This window comes from Cydia pomonella, chromosome 1 (assembly GCF_033807575.1).
Source record: "Cydia pomonella isolate Wapato2018A chromosome 1, ilCydPomo1, whole genome shotgun sequence".
In the NCBI taxonomy this organism is placed as follows: domain Eukaryota; kingdom Metazoa; phylum Arthropoda; class Insecta; order Lepidoptera; family Tortricidae; genus Cydia; species Cydia pomonella.
In genome coordinates this window covers 32,913,533-32,934,665 of record NC_084703.1, presented here as the reverse complement: position 1 = coordinate 32,934,665, position 21,133 = coordinate 32,913,533, and the positions used below count along the sequence as shown (strand labels likewise).

General features: G+C 36.5%; 1 protein-coding gene and 1 long non-coding RNA gene across 24 annotated transcripts in view; one reads left to right on the top strand and one right to left on the bottom strand.

Annotated features, from left to right (window-relative positions):
- The window catches only part of LOC133519967 (TLD domain-containing protein 2), a 184,824-nt gene that overhangs the window by 99,637 nt on the left and 64,054 nt on the right, over positions 1–21,133 (bottom strand). For 6 of the 23 annotated variants that reach the window (XM_061854183.1, XM_061854251.1, XM_061854243.1 and 3 more), the window contains exon 1: positions 5,564–5,697. The exons of 9 other annotated variants lie outside the window; for them this stretch is intronic. The gene's annotated coding sequence lies outside the window, so the exon portion shown is untranslated. Of the gene's footprint in view, positions 1–5,563; positions 5,698–21,133 lie in introns of those variants that run through there. 8 more of the 23 variants (XM_061854259.1, XM_061854192.1, XM_061854395.1 and 5 more) reach the window with 2 other exon arrangements.
- Positions 5,883–9,346, top strand: LOC133520262 (uncharacterized). The gene is made up of 2 exons (XR_009799737.1): positions 5,883–8,147; positions 8,430–9,346. It is a non-coding gene; the product is annotated as an uncharacterized LOC133520262 (long non-coding RNA).

Here is a 21,133-nt window from a genome sequence, read left to right as displayed (position 1 = left end):
ATTTTTTATTGAAATGGGTCTTGTCCATCACTTTTATGCTAAACTATGATTTACAAACGATTAATATAACGAAACAATGTTGGCAAGTAGTTAAATTGTGTCTTAATTTAGAGTCTAAATAATGTTTGTGTCTAAATTTTAGACACAAACACTCAATCTCGTTATGTTTACGGAGATCGAAGATTGTTTTCAAGCAGACTTCTGCCAGAAGTACACTGGAGTTTTACTGGCGTAAACAATTTATAATTGAGAGCTTTTGCATTTGTAATTGTTAGCATTAGCTGTATAAAAACGGGCATTTAACATCAAAATACACGTTAGATCTTCATTCAATTTTATATGCAATGTTTTGTAAGCGATCTGTAACGCTCGTTGCTACGAACACAGCTAAAACCCCCTTAACTATTTCAGAGAAGGCAAAACCTAGATCTGTACGAGCCATTCAGAAATGTCGACACGCAACAAGAAGACTTCAATGACAGTGCAACACTAAGTCGTAATGATATTTTAAACGTATATTTTAAATACGAAATTGTACAGAAGTTACTTTGTGTTTAAATTGTTATCAAAAATACATTAGGATACAGAATAATATTTTCTTAGCATCCAACATCCATACATAGGCGCGTTTTGATTAGAACACGCAAATTGCGAGTACACGATTCTCATGATAAACATTCTAATGTAGTTATTTCAGTAAACCTTTGAAGATTCAAGAACATGTTTTCTCCGTTAGATTTATTCCGTCATCTTTATCATAACGATGAAAGTAAGCACCAGTTGATTGTGTTGATACGCCAGCATTATTTGTTTAGATATTTAGAAAAATTATAAACAAGCACCACAATAAAACGGATATTCGCCCTTAAAAATGCTGTGCATTCACATACATATTACATATTATTTACCTTAAAATGTAGGTAAGTACCTACATGGATATCATATATAAAGTTATGGTATTCAATCAACTTCAGCCAATTTTGAAATACGGACGAAAATACAGTGACAAAAACAAAACAACGCACGGTGTAAAATACTATTTTATTAAGGCGCATAGTTAACCAGCTTGCTAGTAGCAAGAAGTTGCGAGCGGAATACCGATTAATTGTTTCAACGACAAATACACTTACGTACGCAGGACAAAGAAGATGTGAAGCTCATTAAATCAATTGCATTGGACAAAGAAGCAGTAACAACGTCTTACATCTAAAGAATATTATAATCAATGGGTTATCGTCAAAAGAAAGAAATTGGCCCATATCGATATTTTCAGACGTGACCATTATTACTATTTAACTGGTCCGATAACTATTCCAATGAATTAAGTTATGAGAATGACACATGAGAATCGTTAATTTTATAAATTAATAATGAAGGTATCGTAACATTCGTAACGTTAAATGCAAGATAAAGTTTACTCCAATGCAAGATTTTTTCTTTAACACCATCGACTTTTGTGTGTTCGAAACACACAAAAGTTGCCATTTTTTTTACTTCCATTTTTTTACATACAATCTTATCTCACTTAGGAAAACTTTTTTAGGAAAAGTCGTGTGCTAGATATATTTACTTCACATTATTTTCCGTTGGATCATTGGTATTCTCAAAATATTAATAATAGTTACTTAGTCATGAATTTCCATTTTTAGTGACATAATATAGTCCCCCATAAATCACATTATACAAAAATACCTGTTATTTTTTTTGGCCAAATGACGTACCCGCGTTTTCAGAGTTATTTATCTTATTTACGGAGATGGTTGGCTTAACTTGAAGGTTTGCCGATGCCCATATCTTTAAGATATTTTTAAACAGTTTTACTGCCACATTTAAATGTTCTCGTGACCTCTCTGTTATATTTTGTGACTTTGAAGCCCAGGAATTGTTTCTGGTCTATATATTTATTATATATTTTTCTATACAAATGTCGTAGTGACCGTGCCAAAATACGTCGTTCAAGAAAATTAACTGTTCTTCGATCAAATATACCGTCATTCCCTACCACTACTGCTGGAGATCGAAGCTCAAGTAATGTACTATTGTGTCGTTAATTAAAATGGTAATGGTTGATTAATAAACAAACCAGATTTAGGGAGGTATCTTTGAGTCATAACAAAAACAGTCCCGCGCGGACAACCACAAAAAGGCTTTCCTGATTTTAATAAATAATGCACAATTTTTTAATAAATGAGTACAGCGATTCTCTAAATAATTATCTACTTAAAGGTATGATCCAAACGTATGATTTTTTTGCCGAGCCAACTGGACGCGGGAAACGCGCAATAGCAGTAGATTTCGCCGTCTTAAGGGTTTGAAATTTCTATTTTATCACAAACGATACATCCTTAAGGATCATCAGTACATTTTTTATTAGTTAAAACATTTAAATGAAAATATAATAATAATAATAATTCAGCCTATATACGTCCCACTGCTGGGCACAGGCCTCCTCTCATGCGCGAGAGGGCTCGGGCTATAGTCCCCACGCTAGCCCAATGCGGATTGGGGACTTCACATACACCTTTGAATTTCTTCGCAGATGTATGCAGGTTTCCTCACGATGTTTTCCTTCACCGAAAATTAAAATATACCACAAACAAACCAAACAAGTTTTCTGTGAAATATACCCATAGCAATACGATCGCTCATTGGAGGGTATTTGGAATTACAGCCAGCAAAAAAAACTTATTTCAAAATTGACCCTGTTAACATCGCTCCCATATTCAACTTCACGAACATTGCAAAAATCGTTGTACAGTGGAAACTGGATAAGTGGAACCTGGGTTAGTGGAAAACCTCTTTAAGTGGACCCAAGTTCTCGGTTCCAGTCCCTAGGCAACGCATTACCTCTATAAGTGGAATTCCGGGACCTTTCGGGGATCCATTTATTCCAAAATTTCTTATTTTTACCTCTGTAACTTGAAGCAGCTGTCTCAGAAACCTCTATGAATGGAATAGCTCGGCGTTAAAAAATTTGTATTTTTAATAAACCGCCACAAGGAGGGTAGTTTGTTTCGTTAACCTTATGGTTCATGTTTTAAGTACCTACATATTTTGTATGAGATCATACATCATTCAGTTTGGTTCTTTTAGCCATGGAGCGGTGCCGTGCTGTTAGATAAGCAATGCCTAAGCTCAAAATCAAGTGTTTATCTCTTCGGGATAAATTACAAATATAACAGACAACATTAAAAATTATGAAAGTGGGAATCTGTTTAAATATAAGTTCCTTCATAACAAAGGACAGATGTTATTTTTGTATACGAGTACTGTGGATATTTTATACAGTATTGTTTTTTAAAGTCAGGATTACATACCTATTTTTTGTTATTACATATCTACATAAATATATATTTAATGAAAGATGATTATTTAAGTCTTGATCTTTTATTTGACCATACTATACGTGACCTCTATAAGCGACATTACTAGCATCCACAACCTCTGTTAGCGAGAGCCTTTGTAAGTGAAAAAACGTTTTATTTGAACCTGGTTAAGTGAAAAACTGGATAAACGGAAAACCTGGATAAGCGGAACTAAATAGCCGGTCCCTTGCGATTCCACTTATCCAGTTTCCACTGTACAATGATATTATTTAATGAGTCAATGACAACTTTAAATGATATTCCCAAAGTATGACGTGTATCGACGTACAAAGGTGGGCCGCGGGCCAGAACCTGTGAGCATCTAATTACAAAGCACAAGCCAGATTAGCACAAACCTGAGCCGCAGTCTATAAGATTAGATGCGATTTCTTCAATATAATACCTACTGCATTATTTCTCTGTCGGTTTTTGGAACACAACATGTGATTCAGTATTTTAAGGTAACAATTATTTATGATTGCGAGTTGATAAGATAAACTGCTCAATCCCGATCTGATTTTACAGCTTTATCACTTATCGGAAACTCAGCCTGTTATCGATAAAATCCAATCGTTTTGGCACGCATGGCCACTTTAATAGAATTTATTTGTTACGAGTACACCGCAATACCTGGGTCACTATGTGTATTGCCACTACTACATCAGCTTTTCTAACATTAGCTTTATTTAAGATAGAACCATTTATTTAGTCTCTGTAACAAATATTTCCCCCTTATACATAAAACTTAGCAAACTTATGTTGTATTTTGTCCCTTACTAATGTCAAAATGATGGATAAGAACAAACGATTATCAAGGGCTTGTTAGAATTGACAAGCGTTTACGAGTAACGCTAAGTCGTTTGGAATCTTTCGATAAATACTATACAGGTACAGTCAAGTGTAAAAATATGGTTGCATATAACTTACGCAAATGTCCCATAGTTCTTAATTCGCCGAGATAAGACATATTTTTGAGTAAGATGTGTGCACCCATATTTTTACACTTGACTGTACACAGATCTATGTCCAATTGTAGATACACATATTTAGTTAAGCGCGAGGAAGAAGTGTATAAATATTTCATATTGGTCTCAAGGAGTCTAAACATTTCTAAGTAATGGGGATTATTTAGTTAGTAGAAAAAGATAAATCTAGCCAGAGCAGCGTACAACCAGGACTACCATTGTTATACATTAGATAAAACGGAGTGAATTGATAGAGAAATAGGAAATCAAACTCTCCTCTCAATTTTTTGGAACGAATTATTTAAATAATTTATCAATTAAACATTTCAAATAGGTAGGTATTAATTAAGACAATTATTTCAGACGTATAACCGAGGTCGATTTAAGAAGTGTCTACGTAGGTACTCAACTTAACTTTAATTATACCAACAATATTTAGCCAGGTACTTAATGGAACCCTCTTTTGTGCGCAACAGAACAATTACCTATATTATGTACACCTAATAAGAATGAAACGTGCCTACCAGATGTTAGACCAGTCGAACTTTACGGAATTAAGGACGGTAAAATTTACTTGGAACTTTTACGTTTGAGGAATGTAATAGAACTTTCTAAACGACATCATAATACTCTTATTTTATATAACTTAACAAAGACCATTTTACTCTTGTATAACATTTAATCTTTCTCGGAGACAATCAGTTTTTGGTAACTATAAAAGGACTAATTAGTAATTTAATATTATAATGAATTTAACACAAATAAGGCTCAGCGGGATTAAAGTTTTCGTAATGTTCATGTACTCATATTTAATTTCTTATCACTGACTTTATTAGCTTTCCTATAAACTATATTTTTGGTAAGGATACAAGAACTTAAAAAAATAATATTCTTCGTAATTAAATCTACTATCGGGCATTAGCAAAATGTACATACATATATAGTTTGCAACAATACCCATGCAAATAATATTATTAATTAATTACACACCCAAAATGTTTTTTTAAATGTTTTAAATGTATTTTTTATTTCACATTAAATGCAAATTAACGATATATTCTGAGATAGTTTTGGTCCACTTATAATTACCGTTATTTCTGAGAAGTGTTTAGGCACACCTAAACATGTAACTATAGACGGATTAGGTATGAATTCTGAAAATTAAAGAATAAATGAGTGATTGAAATAACATTGCCACATGGATACCGGGATCGCAAAACACGGTGTTCTTACGAGTTGCGGACAAGTTTCGACCTCCTTTCCCCGCTGCACTGGCGCAACCAACAAACAATAACTAGACGAAGATGTTGGCACACGAAAACGTAGAACATGCGCGCGACTTTCACTGAGGGACGGTGCGCTTGCGCACGTGTAGCGAGTGAAGCGCGCGGCGCTGCGAGTGCTACTGAACCGACCGCAGCCGCAGCAGCGGGAGTGGGGCAACCAATCTCATTGTAAGCGTGACGCAAAACAAACTTACTGAAAATCAACCCTTTTCTCCGCTTCACATATCACTTCACGTTATACTTTATTTACCAACTGATAAATATGTGTATTTAATTTTTCAGCTTTGTAAACAAATCTAGCGTTGGAAATTATTTCATTCTTAAAGTCTAACTAGTCCAGCTGTTCTGAATAAAGATACCTAGGATAATCGGAAAAGCTATAGTTTAAATACTTTTTTATATATATAAAAACCGGCATAAATATTGGAAGATTAATCCATATCTTTATGTTACGAAAAAGCAACATACTAAAACTATATTAACAAAAGGGCGTATCTTCACTGAGTCTTTTTAATAAAAAGAGAAATTTATTCGAAAATTTTCGTTGAGAGGGGAGGTAAAGCCAGGAAATTAAAAAGAACATAAGATATACAGATATGGGGCGCCGCCGCCGAGCGAAGCTTGAAGATTTGGCGATCGATCGGGTTTTAACGTTGTAACTCCGAAAGTATAGGTACTTTTGTTTAAAATGTTGCTCGTCAAATCTCTCGGCTATGTCACTATCTATTTTATACTAAAATTATATTGCTATTGTGTGAAAGTAAATGATAATTAGACATGTTTTCGTGTTTTTTTTTTTTCTATCGAGCCAATCTGGTAAGGTCTTGCGTGGAGACTGCCTCGCAAATATAATCTAAATACATTCCGTGAGATTTTTTTATGATATTTGGTGAGAGTCAGAATGGCGGGGTAAATAAAATTAAATGAAAACCATACCATATTTTAGTACCTAATTTGTACTATTTAGTACCTCCGTTAAAAAAAATTGTACCTCACGGTACATAAAGTTATCATCAAAAAGAAGTACACCCGCCACCCGCAAAAGTATGGTATGCTTTTAATTCATTTTTATTTAGGTACAGCCGCCATTCTAACTCTCACGATATTTGCCTTTGTAAAACGAGTCACAATTTAATATAAAAAAGAAAATTTTCGTTTTAAATTTTGACTAAGCTTTAGGTGTTTTCTTTTTCTTTTCATACTTTCTTATTTTCTTGAACTCCTTATTTAGTTTATAAACTTCGATGTAATAATTTGAGAAGCCACTGTTAAAAAATCCAACGTTTTCCGAAACGAAAGAAAGAAAAAAAAAACAACTTCAATAAGGGAGACCGGTGAAAGAAAGATTATGGTTAATTTTGGATTTCATACAATGAAATTAAAAAGACAGCGTCCTACGCCTAATTATGTAGAAAAGGAGGTAAACTGTTTTATTTTTGTCACTGCACCCACTTTGGCACATTTCAGATTTGCCCTATGGTTGACTGGTAAGATACCCGCAATAGGTTATTCGAATAAATTATTTCAGTGTAGGCATGAAATAAAGCACTAGATTATTATTAGAAAAATATAGATACAAGTTATTTTTAAACACAAGGATAGAAATATATAAAGTAGGTGAGTTGACCGTGACGTCAGTGTGTAATGCTTGATTTGTTGATGAAAATGCTAAGATCACTATATATGCCTTTAACATTTGAAGAGTTCCCTCAATTCGGTATTGTCTTGGCTCGTCACAGTCGTTTTTTCTCGAGTTATTAAATTCGTCCCGTTCTGCTTTCGTCACCCATTCTTCATTTGTCACTTTCGTGGGTCGTTCATATCATAATTAGTAAATATTTGTTGTTTGTTTATTTCTAATTGCAGCTCATTTCGTTATTCGTGAACATCTTCTTTGGGCATGTTCGATGTTAGTCTATCTTGTTTTTAGACTCACTGGTTAATTGTCCTGTCGTTTTTGGTATTATTCTAAGTTGGTATTTTTCTTATTCGGCCTCTTTTGGAATTTATATATTTCTTTGTTGGACACATTATCTATTAACCTCGTTCGAAATCATTAGGGCTGTTTCCGAGATTGCCGAAATATATATGTATTTCACAATCTAGTTCTGAAATGTATGTATCAGGAAATAAAGACGTGAAGTTTCTTGTTTATGGCTCCCAAATGACAAACGACAAATTGTAACTTTACTATAATTAAAATAGGAGTAGTTTATTAGACATTAGGATATAAATAAAAAAAAATAATCTGTTCAATGCGCAACTTTACGCTCGGCCAAACAACAGCGTGAGCAGTTTTACCGCGCCAGCGCACCGGCCGTCTCACTCTGTTCCCGTTCGTCTTAGGGAACGGACCCGTGCCGGCTGCCATCACGCGCATCGCGCCGTGTCTTCACACGCGCCGGACGGGCCTAATTATCCTTTAAATTACGCGATAAAATATATAACATTAAAAAGAAACAGTAAATTGTTTATTACAAGTTATTAATAAAAACGTATTTAAGTTCCCGTCTTGTAACCCCGAGTAAAGGGTAAGTGTTGAAACGTTTTAAGAGTGTACTTTCTTATAGTGCTAATACGCTTTAAATAGTGTTAATTATGTTTTATTACATGCTTAGGGTTTTGCAATTTATGTTATTTGCCGAGTTATCGCTTGTGCAACGCTACGGCGTAACGGTAAAATCCCGTTACAATATAGCTGCCCATACATTTGGCCCAACTTGTTACCTTAATCTTCCGCTTAACAGAGCTTAGTACTCTATACTATTAGATAAATATTAGTGTTTTTAACAGTATTCAAATTAATGTTCTAGCCACTTTGTTGAACACCTGCCTTGTAACTCCATTCTGGTAATGAACACCCACCAGCTGCATTCTGCCCCCGAGTCATCATTGGGGTTCACTCCGAGCGTTCCAAATTCCAGGGTGCAAGTTCCGGACTAGAAAACACTCGGCGGCGTGGTTTCTTGTTTCCGGCCGGACGCAGAGTACCGAGGGACGCAGAGGCCTTCGTCCACAACTGCACTAGCTATCCACGGCACTTCCCCATCGTTCCCCAACCACCCGGGGCCGTCCAGCGGCGCGACCAGCTAGCGCGACAGGGGAGTGTACCGCCCTGCCTCGGAACCAGACAAGCTAAATTTAAATTAACGGACTTTTACTACGCCCATCGCTGGGCAGTTCTTTTACCTAAATTAAATATTTTTATTTGAAAGCGTCTGGGTGTTTTCTTAAACACCCAGCTTTACCCGCTTCAAAATATGACCAAAGATGACAAAGACTACCAGTGAAAGTGACGAATGCAGAATGAGATGAATTAAGAACTTGTCAAAAACCGAAAAGGACCATCAACGAATTTATATAAACGAAATAAATATCAAGTGAGTCTGAAAACGACATAGACTTACATTACATCGAACATGCGGCATGTAAATTACATGCCCAAAGAAGATGTTGACGAAAGCAGAACGGGACGAATTTAAGAACTTGACAAAAAACTATTGAGACTGAGATTCCTCATGGACCCCATCGTCAGAACTCGAACTTGTCAAAAAGACTTGAAAATCTAATTTGCTTAACAAACACAGAGAAGAGGACAAACCGCCAAACGTGAACTATGCGTTATTGAAGAGGTCCATTCTGATCATCATCAGCAGTTGCACTGCAACCAATGTCACTTCTTTTAAATGTAAATGCTTGATTTGTTAAGGAAAATACAAATATCACTATATGTATGCCTTTAACATTTGAGGAGTTTCCTCGATTCCTCATAGATTCTACCATCAGATCTCGAGCTTGACAAAAATGTGTCTTGAAAACCTAAATTTGCCTAACAAACATAACGAGGGCGACAAATCGCCAAGTGGGAACTATGCGTCTTTGAAGAGTTCCATTCTGATCAGCATCAGCAGTTCCACTTCATCAAAAGTCACTTTTTTAAATGTAAAAGCTTGATTTGTTGTTGAAAATACAAAATATTATTATATTTTCACATTTGAAGAGTTCCCTCGATTCCTCATGGATCCCATCATCAGAACTGAGTTTTGACAAAAACGGGACCAATCTGTATGTATAAATTCAATCAAAAAAATAATTTTCTAAATCTGTTCAGAAATGACGGAGTTATGAAGTAACAAACATTTAAAAAAAACATACAACTGAAATGAGAACCTCCTCCTTTTGAAATCTTGAAGTTGGTTAAAAATCACTTTATTGATACGTAAAAACCGCATGAAAATCCGTTCAGTCGTTTTTGAGTATATTGCGAACATATAGACAGACAGACGTGGAGGGGGGCTTTGATTTGCCCCGAGCAAGCGAGTTCTTTAGAAGATAGTCGAGCGAGTAGCGAGTCGAGTCGAACTAAATATACAAGAAGAGTGTAATGGAAACGATCTTGTTATGTTTGTGAACTGGACTCTACGATGGAGTGTGTGATCTCAGTGTTAGAGCCTATTACCTTGACAGCTATGTATGAGTGGAAACCGTAAACACAATCAACTCTTTATATAGATTAAGTAGGTTGTAAGTGGACATTATCGATCGCTTTATAACTCAATAATGCACATCTGCAACACCAGTCCTCGTATTGATTTCTTGTCTTCCATGGCTAAACTTAGCCAGAACGCATGACTCGACTACAATAGAAGTAAACAGTCAGTATTCAGGTCATAATATTACCCAAATGTAAGATAATGGACCGTCAACGAAGATCCTAGTATTTTGTTATCAGGTGAAAGAGTAGGTAACACTATTATTCGTGATAAAATATGATTGCGGTCAGAAAAATATGTAGTTATCGACAACTAACAATAAAATGTGGAGCGAATGCCGTGACTCGAAGTAGGTAAACCTGTGATGGACAGTCATAGTCGAGTCATAATGTCAGGTAAGCTATGGTACACATAAATAATGAAAACAATAATCTATAGGTAACCGAAAAATCTTAGCAAAAATATTTCCCAAAGAGGGAAAATTTCTAGGAATTACTTTCCGTCTTCGTAGGTATTCGAAACGAATAATGCTACCATAGCTTTCGCGTGGAAACCGACGGACGGAAGCCGTGGCTCCGGGCGTCCTGTACACTCTTGGCAACGGTCTGTCCTATGAGAGCTACGATCGCCCCAGCTCAACCCGACGAGCTGGGGCGAGGCCAGAAGGCGAGCTGAATATAGGAAGGCGTGGCGCGAGCTTGTGAAGGCCCTTTGCACCTCCGGGCTGCTTTAGGACAACAACAACAACAACTTTCCGTCTTCAATAACAAACCCCTTAAAAACGCTTTGAAGCTTTTCAATAAAAAATAATTAATATATATTTATAAGAATAACTCTTACAATATTACAACAGAGAAGCTATTTTGCTATCAAGAATAAGGGGTATACCGAAAAAAAAAATTATATTTGATATTTGTCAGTTATTTCAATTATATTTTTTTTCTATAGGAGCGATAGGTAGCTTCTTCCTAGCGCATTCAGTGGCAGCTATTTACGGACTCGTTTTTCATATTTGCCTGCATAAACTCATCACCTGCTGGAGTTGTTAATGTTTTTTAGCTGTTTCTTTCTTCTTTTTAATACACTTTTGATTTAAGCCCAATTATAGTTGAGAGAACGGCACTGCGGGACGTTTTGTGCTCTTACTCTGCTTTTCGTCAATTACCAAATGCGATTTTTGTACGAAGGAAATTGTATGATATTCAACTTGGGCCAAAATTAAATAACGCAAATTTTCAGTTCATTTAGCCTAACCTTCATACGAAGAACTGAACTGACTTTCGTCGTAGTTCATTCCACTTTACTCCAGTTTTTACTATAAATATGACAAGCATGCTATGTTTCCAGAAATTCTATTAGCAGTCACGGGCCTGGTGTCACTTGTTCCTAGAGGTCTGCCGCCTCCAGGTTCAAGAAACATAAATACTAAATTAGTTATTTATTATGATGTGCACCAAATCCCATCTCACACGGATCCCATTAATAGAAACCGCCGCCATCTTTACTAATGTTAACTACATTTCTAAGTGTCGACCTCCTGCTATGCCCCTTCGTTTCACTTTTTTTAGATTTTTTTATGATTATAAGAGATAGGTGCGAAACTATTTTTTATTCACATTTCATACAAATGTTTAAGAGCTCATAACTCTTATAATATTTCAAAAATCTGCAAAAATCAACCGAAAAGGCATAGCTATAGTTAATGTACATCTAATCCTGTACAAATATTTTCCATAATGTCTATATTTAGGGGGGAAATGGGGAAGGACTACGCTCGTATGGAGAAGCTATCGTCCACTATCCACTTAAGCATGGCGTGTCCAATTGTCTCGAATATTTCAATTAATTTGTAAATAATTATTATTCGTACTTAACTGAAACTAATAGGTAATGTCTTGCAGGAAAACATTTAATCACTCCCTGTCTTCGCTGTAGTGTGCAAATAGATAAAAAATGGGTACCTACCTTAAATAACGGTAGGTACGAGCAGACAAAACGCTCGACCGAAGAAAGTATCCGCAACGGTACTCGGACTGCCACAAAACTTCGGTCTAATGGGGCCGACATGAACTCGACAACTCATTGTTTGGACGTTCCTGTAACTATTTCATGTTATATCTATGACAACTGTTTTACCACGAAACTAATATTCCTTTTTTAAGGGCGGTCGTATTCTGTTTTCAGTACATGGCTGTGTTTGGGTAAAGAAAACAAGTGCGTCTTAGATATAAAACCAAATTGAATATCCGTAAAATATAATCAAATATGCTATCTGGTATGACTTGTAGTATTCATTACTAATTATATTAAATATAATTAAAATTACCTCTTTGGTAAACATTTTACTAAAGAGGTGATGACATAAATAACGAATAATTGTGAATAAAGAAGAAGAAGACATAGTTTCGTTCGTTACTGATAAATTAATATCAAGTTTGGACCAAAATTTAAGAGATCATTTCGATTTTATCTTTATTGGATCAAAAAGAATATGCATCTTCTTACAGAAAAGTCTGTAAACATAATTTTAAAAACATACTATAGAACAAAGATTATTTAGCATAACATATAAGATTGGAGAAGCGTTGGTGGCATTGCGGTAAGAGCGTGCGACTTGCAATCCGGAGGTCGCGGGTTCAAACCCCGGCTCGTACCAATGAGTTTTTCGGAACTTATACATGTACGATATCATTCGATATTTACCAGTCGCTTTTCGGTGAAGGAAAACATCGCGAGGAAGCCGGACTAATCCCAATAAGACCTAGTTTACCCTCTGGGTTGGAAGGTCAGATGGGAGTCGCTTTCGTAAAAACGAATGCCTACGCCAATTCTTGGGATCAGTTGCCAAGCGGACCCCAGGCTCCCATGAGCCGTGGCAAAATGCTGGAACAATGCGAGGAAGTTGATGTCCATCGAACAAGACTAGGATATTCAGAACGTCTCCCCTCTTCCTACTTCATGAACAAATTAAAATCAAATAGCAAATGCGTATCCAAACAACGGTAAAATTCACCGAAAGGGCCGACCAACAGACAAATTACAGTCAGTACTTTATTATTCCGTTTTCTGAAGGTCAGGGATCACGAATTCACAAAAAGGTCGTCTGATCAACAACAAGTTACTGGGTATTAAAATAAGTGTCACGACCGCATAAACTCATACAGTCCCGGTTACTTGCTATCGCTCGCTAATTTATCATTTCTGCGAGATGGCCTGAGATTAATTTTTTTATTTTAATTTCATTATCATATTACTGGAATGAAATCACTCTAAATAATCAAACTACTAAATAGTCATAGAATAAAAGACAAATTAGGTACGGATAATAATCACATCGAACCGTTGGCTCTGATCCAAAAAATTAATACCTATGTACATTATCCAAATCAAGGTTTTGATTGCAATGGCATTACATGAAAATAGAATAACATTGAATATAATAGTGTATATTTAAAAACAGTAGAAAGAATTTATATTATAGCCGGGTGGTTGCAATTTAAAAGAATAAATATTATAATAATTCTTATAATTGTATTTAACATGTACTCAATTTAAAACCACCTCATGACGTTTGATTGGGCTCAGGTATATTTATGTAGGTACTACACTGTAGACTATAAAAACAAAGGCAGATTAAAATTTCGCCGCTTTCCTCAGATTTTCGAGTGACTAAGCACTCGAAATTAAATAATGCCCCCCCTGATTGATTTATACACCCATGCCAAATTGCAGCTTTTTAGCACTAACGGTCAGTGAGCTAAGCCGCGGATGGACAGACAGACAAAAGGACGTGGCGAAACTATTCGATTTCCTAATTGACTACTGAACCCTAAAAACGACTATCAAGACTATTTAAGTCAATCTTACTCATTTTGGTCCTGTCTCTTGTCTTTTGATTTCTAATCAGTCTTCTTCTTCTTCCTCGCGCTGTCCCGGTATTTTGCCACGGCTCATGGGAGCCTGGGGTCCGCTTAACAACTAATCCCAAGATTTGGCGTAGGCACTAGTTTTTACGAAAGCGACTGCCATCTGACCTTCCAACCCAGAGGGTAAACTAGGCCTTATTGGGGTTAGTCCGGTAGGGTTGGGGTTTGCTTTCTGATCAGTAAGCAGAAATAATTCAATTCGAGATAAATACATATACATATTCTACATAATCTCTGAAAAATTAAAATTCCTCGAATTTTACTGAGACGTATGTTTTCCTGTAATACATAAGATAAAACTAAATCATCTGTTATTTATCAATACATTCTATCTTAGGCGTCAATCTTATTGGGTTATGTTATGAATCAAGGGACAATGGTGGAACATTTATTTTCTCATACTTGCTATGAAATGATGACATGGCTTACGTCAAATTAGGTCTGGAAATACTACATATCAGGTGCGATGAGTGAAGATGATATGTAAAGGAATTTCTTACTGCCTTACACACCTAGGACTGTAAAGCAACCTTCTTTTGTTTTTTAACGTCAAATTGTTACACAACGTCTTGGCATTCAACCATCAACAATAATACATTACTATAGAGGCCGGGAAACGTAGGGTTGCAGGCCAAGTGGATAAAGATACGCGGCCGGCAACCCCGTTTCTCGCCGAGATTTGTATAGTGCTTTTCTCAAACATGCAATTAAAACAAAAAAAATTGTAGTCAATTTGTTTTGTGGCGACCTACTCGGCTCGCCACTCTACCAGCGGTGCCTTACGCGCGTAAGTCCGCGCGCATGCGCGATGCGCCACCGCCGTTGCTTAGCAACGAATATACACAACAGATCACCGTACTATGTTCGATGTTCCATCATGAAGTTCCAGTTCATATCCGGCTCCATCATCAGATCAGTTCGACAGTACCACATTATTGGTTCCGTGGCCGGCTCCCTGACACTGTGGGATTGTGTACATCGCAACCATGATGTGATTGGTAGTTTTTAGTTTTAAAATATACTTTTTGTGGTATGTATGCTTAGTTTCAAGAAAATTTATCCATGGGCCACTAGTTGCCTGAATTAAAGTTTTTAATTTATTCATAGCGATTTTTTTATTTTCATCTACAAATCAAGCATTTGCATTCAAAAATGAAACTATCAAAGAAGACAATAACAGAACTCTTCAACGACACGTCGTTCACGTTTGGCGATTCGTCCTCTTCGTTAAATTAATGAATAAGTGAGGTTCTGAGAAACATTTTTGTCAAGAACTAGTTCTGATGTTGAGTTCCATAAGGATCTGAGACAACTCCTCAAATCTTGATAAATTCAGATCCAGACCTTGAAACATGAAACCCGTAGCGCTGAACTTTTTATAGTTCGTTTTTTTAGCATTAGAAAAAGGTAAACAATCTTGACATGTCTTTTTATTGAACGACGCTTTTTTAAATCAGGAAATATTGCTTATGAAAGCAATAGATCGTATATGATTTATAATTGGTACATATTTGCAGTGACTTATTTTCCAATTGTTTTTAAATAAAAAGACACGTCAACATCGCTTACCTTATTTTTAACGCTAAAAAATGGACTATAGTGACATGAGTTTTTGACCAGACAGGAAATCGTCCTGTAGAATCCTGCGTCACTCATAACAAAAACTTACAACTACCTAGTTGTTTACTAAGTTCTGTTACTCGATTTGCAACCTCTTTATTTCCGTTAAAACAAATTCTACCGAAAAAAATTAAAAATGACATAATGTGGTGGATTTGTGAGCTCTAATGCCTCTAATTATATACCACACATAACGCTTATCTCGTCGCATTTATAATGAATTGAGGCCTAAAAGAGAATCGTATCGCAGTAATTGCGTTGCAAAAATGTGGGCACCCGCCAAACATGATTTTGAAGTTGCTTTAAAACCTAAAAATCAACAAACAATTAGTTTATCGCACAATTAATAGATACAATAGTACTCAGAGCTTCGATGACCGCAAGAGGTCTGGAAGACCACGCACCGTTCGGACCCCAGCTCTAATAAAGGCAGTGAAGGCGAGAATTGCAAGAAACCCCGTCCGGAAGCAAAAGTTGTTGGCAGTACAGATGTCTGTGAAGAGAAGCTCCCTAAAAAAAGTTATCAATGAAGACCTTTTACTACACGCTTACCGCAGACAAAAAGGTCATTTGCTTAATGGACGATTAAAGACTAAGAGGCTAGAGAGAAGTCGCGTGCTATTGAAGCGGTACGCACAAAATGGCCACCGATTGCGGCTGTTCCGAGAGTGCAACGAGGTCATCATCCCTCTTATGTGATGATTTGTCTGGGTGTGTCATACTCAGGGCTAACACAGGTTCATTTCTGTGAAAAAGATGTGAAAACTGGGGCCAAAGTTAGGGACCTTAAACCCCTGGATTATGCCATATGGCAGGTTATTGAGGAGAAAGCTTGTGCTAAATTCCACACAAATCTTGACTCCCTCAAGCGGGCCATAGTTAAGACAGTGACGGAATTAGACATGACAATCGTGCGTGCCGCTATTGATGACTGTGTCAAGGCCAGAGGAGGCCATTTTGAATCATTCCTGATTTTGTGTACTTCATTTTAATGTATAGTTTATTCACCTTTCGTTCCTATATTTTCTGTAAATTAAGATTATTGCAGTAACAGAATTTAGTAACCAACTAGGTAAATGTGGAAAAATAAAAATAACATTAATTAAGATAAGAGAAGAGAGAGAATTAACAGAAGACCTATCCATAGATACCCCCCATACGTGTGGGTTTAATTTTTTTTTTTTTTATGACGTATTAAAAAAAAACTACTTACTAGATCTCGTTCAAACCAATTTTCGGTGGAAGTTTGCATGGCAATGTACATCATATATATTTTTTCAAGTTTATCATTCTCTTATTTTAGAAGTTACAGGGGGGGGGGGGGACAGATTTTACCACTTTGGAAGTGTCTCTCGCGCAAACTATTCAGTTTAGAAAAAAAATGATATTAGAAACCACCACCACCACCACGCGCTAAATGACATCGTCCGGAGGGCCCTAGTATCTGCTAACATCGCGTGTGTTCTGGAACCGCCTGGCCTCTGTCGCACTGATGGCAAAAGGCCGGACGGGTTAACTTTGGTGCCATGGCAGAAGGGGAAGTGCCGACTGTGGGACGCTACGTGCGTTAGCACGTTCGCCGCCTCGCACCTCGGCCGGACGGTGCGGACAGCCGGCGCTGCGGCAGAGTTGGCAGCATTGAGAAAGAGGGCAAAATACTCTGTTCTAGAAGCTAATTATTATTTTGTACCTCTCGCCTTCGACACAACGGGGTGTTGGGGATCTGACGCCATAGCGTTTATATGGGAAGTGGGACGTAGGATTAGGGAAAAGACCTCTGATGCCCGCGCGGGTTCCTGGTGCAGAGGTTGGCCATCGCTATCCAGCGCGGTAACGCGGCAAGTGTGATGGGCACCTTTGCACCCGGTGCAGCTCACGGAGGTCTTTTAGAATAAGATAGTTTATTTAGCATTGTACTCGTACTTTATTTATATATCATTGTTTTGTGTGTATTTGTTTCTAATTGTATGTCACTTTTTGTTGTACGTACTGTAAATAAGGGCTGTATGAATGTAACAATGTGAATGCAATATGTAACTAGTAACTGTAAAAATAAAACAGGCAATTATTAGAAACCTAAATATCATTTTTGAAGACCTATCCCTAAGATACCCCACACGTATGGGTTTGATGAAAAAAGATTTCTTGAGTTTCAGTTCTAAGTATGGGGAACCCCCAAAATTTATTGTTTTTTTTTCTATTTTTGTGTAAAAATCTTAATGCGGTTCATAGAATACATCTACTTACCAAGTTTGAACAGTATAGCTCTTATAGTTTCGGAAAAAAGAGGCTGTGACATAAACGGACAGACAGACGGACATGACGAATCTATAAGGGTTCCGTTTTTTGCCATTTGGCTACGGAACCCTAAAAAGATATACTGATTTCAGCAAGAATAAAATAAAATGTTTCTTTTTTCTATGTGGCAGGTCGTTCTAGTCGTTTTTTTTACTTTTTCTTAATCAGAACTCGATACCGAATAAGTATGCCTCTAAACGGATCCACTATTTTTGTTACAACTTTTGTGTGTGTGTGTGTGTGTGTGTGTGTGTGTGTGTGTGTGTGTGTGTGTGTGTGTGTGTGTGTGTGTGTGTGTGCGCGCGCGCGCGTGCGTGCTTGCATGCGTGCGTGAGTGCGTGCGTGCGTGTGTGTGTGTGACAATATTTCTCAAAAAACAATTCATGTGCAATGTTTTATTTTATTGCATTTACCCAAATTGGCCAGTAGGATCTTAGGACCCGTAGATTCCGTAGAACCTATTGCTTCTAATAGTGACAGAGCGTTCCTTGACTGTATATATTTATGTAGTGTCAGTACTGTGTTTTATGTACAGTCACGCTCAGTGATTGTTGATCCGTTAAGGGTTCTAGCTAAATTGGACATTCCATAGCGTAAGTATTGACAACCGATTTATCTATTTATTTTTAATACTACGTCGGTGGCAAACCAGCATACGGCCCGCCTGATGGTAAGCAGTATCCGTAGCCTATGTACGCCTGCAACTCCAGAGGAGTTACATGCGCGTTGCCGTCCCTAAAGCCTATCCTATTTCAAGTAAGTATCTAGGAGCCTAAATTGCTCAACAATCGCGGAGCGTGATGGTACATATGTATACTTTTTTTAATAAGTAACTTCACGGATTTACCGCATGCCAAATGATTTTCCTATTACATAGGTATATGTATACTTATTATTATCAGTGTGGTATTTTACTTAATTTTTAGGTAAACAACGTGTATTTCATTTATTCATTTATCAAAACAATTTCTATATTTCATCGCAGTTATAACTTACTAACCATTCGTAAACCTTATTGTAAAGTAAGGCCAGTTATGTATTGTAGGCATATTTATTAAGTTAAACCTAAAATCTCAAATGGATAGAATCGATTCCCGCGAGACGTCGTATCATAGGTGTTACAAGACAAGTAATATCAGCATGGTTTTCAATACTTTCAATAACATATCCCAGCTGGTGCCTATTAATAAATACGTACCATGACATTACACGAGCGCCTATTAGTCGGATCCATATTGTTTGTATCATCAACTGTCGATGCGCAAGTCAAATGAATGACTAGATCAAGGATGTTTTTGAAACAGACAACGTCTGCGACTCATCTGGTCGTCTGCTGTGCCTTTGTTTAGCTTTCTGCTGTCCTTTATTGACGGGGTGACACTGACTAGCGTTATTTTTGACAGTCATTTTAATTTATTCATAACAAGGGTACCAAGTATAGTCTAGTAACGTTACATATTTAAGTACAATCGTAACAAACTATAACCTTAAATAATTTTTCGAACTATACAACTTACTCCAATGTTGAAAAACAAAGCGATAAAAACACCGACAGTATTAACACGGATTTGTATAGGTATTAACGCATTTTGTTTTCATTCTGCTTCCTATTAAAACCATCGAAACATTTTATTGAACAGATGAATGCGGTTTACGAATATTTATTCGTTGTGAAACTTAAAATAACTATTTGGAATAAAACATACGACAAGTATGTACCACGTCGTAACCATGCTGGAGAATTGGGTTGCGTCGTCGGCTGAGACGTAATAGCGTAACTGAAAACGAAACATATTTTTGGAAGCTATTGCCGATTTTTCCAGTACCTCATGATACTAAAAAATAATTAAGTAAACCATGGCATATAAGTTCATACAAAATGGGGTAGGTGATGTATCGTACTATTGTTTAGGTATTAAACTCGTATTAGCACCATGTGCAGATTGCCCAAATACCCACGACTCAGCGGGTGCTCAACAATGTCCGAGCAAAACGTGTACTCAGTAAATGTATTAGAACAATACAATAATAAAGAGCGGAAAACTATTCTTGACTCTATATCGAACAATGGCAGTACTAACTGTACAAACACTTTCTGTTATCTTGACAAGTTTACTTCATAATATGTGTTCATGACTGCGGGATGTAAGCTAAGCAAACAACTTCTAAGAAAAATGTTAGCTCATTTTAAGAACATCCACTTTCGGTAGTTTTATTACCATTATTTAATTGCTAACCGTTATCAACTAGACTACTTAGTCGGGTTATTCCCATTAGTTACCACCAAGTTGTTACCACTGGTAACTACTGGTAATTTTTTTCCCACCTTTTACCACTGGTAACTACTGGTAAAAGGTGGGATTTTTTTTCCCAGTAGTTGCCACCAAAATTTGGTTAGCATACTTAGCATTCAATACGAATAAAAACAGTCTAAATATAGAGTGCTTTAATCAATAATTCATTAAAATTAATTATAACTTAATTAGTTATTAGATTAATTATAAGTCGATAAGTGTTTCAGTAAACTGCCTTAAAAGTGATCAAAAATAGTCGGTCTTTGACTTGTGTGCTTGTTCGTATAATTGTGACGTTATTTATTGAAACGGACCTTATTATCGATGGCGCTTACGCCATTATCAGCGATGCTCCTATATAAATACAATGCTTCACTACGAAGTGCGGCGTAAGCGCCCTAGATAAAAGATCCAGGTTTCATAGATAATGTCACAATTAATTCAATTTACAATTAATAAGATAAATTTCAACCAAACGTTAATTACTCTTTAACTTTTAATTTTATGCACTTGCACCGGTTTTAATATTTTTGATCACTTTTAAAGCAGTTAACTGAAACACTAATCGATTTATAACTATTTATTAAAGCACTCTTTATTTATACTTTACTATTTCTGTTTTTATTAGTATTGAACTCTTAACTAAATTTTTAAAACCAAACCGAGTTGGTGGTAACTAGTGGGAATTATTTTTCCCAGTAGTTACCAGTGGTAAAAGGTGGGAAAAAAATCCCAGTAGTTACCTCTGGTAAGAACTTGGTGGTAACTAGTGGGAATAACCCGACTAGTTGTATCGAGGTCTTCAATTGCAAGTGTCATTCCTACTTACTCAATAAAAGTGCTCCAAATTTCTTTGTTGTCGTCGTCTTCCACTATATCGATAAGA